The sequence below is a fragment of the Mesoplodon bidens genome (genome assembly GCF_964165515.1).
Source record: "Mesoplodon bidens genome assembly, chromosome: 3".
Taxonomy (NCBI): Eukaryota; Metazoa; Chordata; class Mammalia; order Artiodactyla; family Ziphiidae; genus Mesoplodon; species Mesoplodon bidens.
The window spans coordinates 110,813,687-110,817,186 of record NC_138178.1 but is presented as its reverse complement, the minus strand read 5'-3'; the positions used below and the strand labels follow the sequence as shown (position 1 = coordinate 110,817,186).

The following is a 3,500-nucleotide window of genomic DNA, read 5'->3' as shown; positions in this document are numbered from 1 at the left end:
TTGAGAGTCTGCCTGCCAATGCAGGGGACACGGGTTCGAGCCCTGGTCTGGGAAGATCCCACATGCCGCGGAGCAACTGGGCCCGTGAGCCACAATTACTGAGCCTGCGCGTCTGGAGCCTGTGCTCCGCAACAAGAGAGGCCGCGAGAGTGAGAGGCCCGCGCGCGCACTGCGATGAAGAGTGGTCCCCGCTTGCCACAACTAGAGAAAGCCCTCGCGCAGAAACGAAGACCCAACACAGCCATAAATTAATTAATTAATTAATTAAAAAAACAAAAAAAATATATACATTTCTTTCAAAATGACTTGAAAAATGCCAAGATTTTCAAGAATAAAAATTTGCTTAGGAGATCATTTTTCTACAATAAATGCAAGCACCAGTAAAATGTCCATGAATTAAGGGAAATGAGGATGACTCTGATTTTATAGTTAGCTTTGAAAATTAGTGTGCCTAAGTTCTGGGCATTTAAAGGATTTAGAGATAGGAGAGGAAGCCACATAACCTCCAAGGGCATGGGTCTGAATCCAACACAGGTTGTCACAGAAAGTTGCTATCATTTGACAACTGCTTTGTGAAATGAGCTGGTCTCAGTCCAGTGGACAGATGTCCATATCACAAGATGCTCTAATTGGCAGTCTGAGCAGAGGAGCCAAAAATTGAACGGGTCTGGAGTCTGAGCCCTTTTCTCACTCTCTAAAGGGGCAGACAGAGGTTCACTCATAAAGGAAGCTTAGAATTGCTGGTGGCAATCATATAGCTGTTTTATGGATAAACAGAGGACTTTGTGTTTCAAAGCTGTCACTCTAATTTTTCAACATACTCTAGTACTTTTAATAAGGCCTTCCCAAGTTAATGCAAGTGTTCTTTACTTTTTGCTGCAAATTAATGATTACAATCTTGCATAATGTCAAGGAAAAACCAGAGATGGAGAGTACTTAAGGCAGTAGAAACAGATTTTATTCAGGAACTACTGCAATATGGGAAAAGAGACCGCAATATAGAACTGGGCTCAATTCTAAAAACAATACGGGGAAGTAGAGATTTATAACCAAGGAGCAGGGTGGGGGTCAGTAGATGGAAAATTACTTAGAGGAAACATCAACGGTAAGGGAGAATTTTGGCTAAACAGACTTGATAGGATTCTTGCTGAAGGTAGGCCAGGGTGATCAGATAACGCCTGGGGGAAGATGGCGGAATAAGGAATTTGATCAGATATTGAGGGTGGGGATTCCTGCAAAACTGACTAAACAGAGTTTTTGCTAAAATTGGGTGATATAAAGATAGATAGGGAAGTCCAAAGGTCTAGACCTACATAAGAAGAGAGTTCTGGGGAGCCTGACTAAAGTTTGGTCAAGGAGAGAGTCTTTGTCAATATACTAGCGCATTTCTCATATAAAATGTGTAATATTGTTGGATTGAATGACTATCACTAGTCAGCTAAAAATATCACACATGCCATGAAAACTGGCAAGTAAAATTCAATAAATGCTTGAACTTAGAATATTTTGCCTGTGGCTCAAAATATGCCCAATCTGCTATAGCTTTTCTGTGTACCACATTGAAGCAGATATTTACAAGGCCTGGGAAATCAGATGGACTGAATTACTGGACATATCCTTTTACAATTACTGACATAGCAATAGCCTTGATCAGGGTCTTTATATTGAATAATGACAAATGACTGCCTACCGAAACGATTTTAGGAGCTATAAAATGCCTACTGTCTCCATTCACCTAAAATTCTAGGCTTGAAGTCTCATTCTTTTAGCTCTGGTTTTGATTTCTTTGGGAGACGTCATTTTCCAAACTACAGAATACTCTTTTAGCTATTTCACTAACTGCCCCCCGAACCCCACAAGTGTGTGTGTGTGTGATTCCACAGTCATACATATTTGGGAAAAACTTCACTAAACAATGTTAAATAGGTTTATCTATGCAAAATTCACTGAGTCTTTAACATACAAATATGTCTTTTGACACTCAAAGAAGAAAGAGCATGCAGCATTTCGTATAACACAACTAACATTGCTGGAAACTAGTGTTCCAAGGAACACAGACTGAGAAATGCTCTTCTCAGTTATTTAGAGTTTGGTGTGCACTAATTTATAATTGTTACCTGTCGCAGGATTTTCAAAGGAAAGTGGGGAAATAGGCAAAGTTTGTTAACCTGGAATTACTGGAGACTGTTTTCCCAAATCTTGCTGACATCAGAACACCACTAAAAACAAAAACTTGTTCCTTTCCCCACTACCTAGACAGGGGTCCAGACGGCATTGTTCTGGATTCCCATCGTAACTTAAATGGAAACGTTCACAATGTTTGGAGCCCTTGATGTCCTGCAAATGAAGGAGGAGGATGTCCTCATATTCCTTGCAGCAGGAACCCACTTAAGTAGCACCAACCTTGACTTCCAAATGGAACAGTACATCTACAAAAGGAAAAGTGATGGCATCTACATCATAAATCTGAAGAGAACCTGGGAGAAGCTTCTGTTGGCAGCTCGTGCCATTGTTGCCATTGAAAACCCAGCTGATGTCAGTGTCACATCCTCCAGGAATACTGGCGAGTGAGCTGTGCTGAAGTTTGCTGCTGCCACTGGAGCCGCTCCTATTGCTGGCCGCTTCACTCCTGGAACCTTCACGAACCAGATCCAGGCAGCCTTCCGGGAGCCAAGACTTCTGGTGGTTACTGATCCCAGGGCTGACCACCAGCCTCTCACAAAGGCCTCTTATGTTAACCTGCCTACCATTGCTCTGTGTAACACAGACTCTCCTCTGTGTTATGTGGACATTGCCATCCTGTGAAACAACAAGGGAGTTCACTCAGTGGGCTTGATGTGGTGGATGCTTGCCCGGGAAGTTCTGCGCATGCGTGGGACCATCTCCTGTGAACAACCATGGGAGGTCATGCCTGATCTCTACTTCTACAGAGATCCTGAAGAGATTGAAAAGGAAGAGCAGGCGGCAGCTGAGAAGGCTGTGGCCAAGGAGGAGTTTCAGGGTGGATGGACTGCTCTAGCTCCTGAGTTCACTGCTGCCCAACCTGAAGCGGCGGACTGGTCCGAAGGTGTACAGGTGCCCTCTGTGCCTACTCAGCAGTTCCCCACTGAAGACTGGTCTGCAGCTCCCACTGCTCAGGCCACTGAGTGGGTAGGAACAACCACTGAGTGGTCTTAAGCTGTTCTTCTACAAACTCTTAAAATGGAAATAGGTTGATGGAAAAAAAGCAGTTTCTAAAAAAAATGTAAAAAATAAAACCTTCCTCAGAATGAAAATGGTTTGCTTTTTGAGAAGCTTAGTAGATTCTCAGTAGCGTGTTGCTCCTGGTAAACTATTTTCAGTAAATCATCAGGAAAGTACAATTTCTTGCTATCAACTTTCTTTGAAATATTAATTAGATGAGTAAGCACTGTTCAGAGTCCTTCCGTGCCCTTTCTCTAAGCCTGCAATGTCTCCCCTCTGCTTGGAATTATCATGGAAGGCTTCCACCAGTAATATAT

The 3,500-nt window shown here is 42.9% G+C and overlaps 1 pseudogene across 1 annotated transcript; it reads left to right on the top strand.

Annotated features, from left to right (window-relative positions):
- Positions 1-2,293: 2,293 nt before the first annotated feature.
- Positions 2,294-3,177, top strand: LOC308613581 (small ribosomal subunit protein uS2-like; annotated as a pseudogene). The gene has a single exon. The product of its transcript is annotated as a small ribosomal subunit protein uS2-like (transcript).
- Positions 3,178-3,500: the final 323 nt, after the last annotated feature.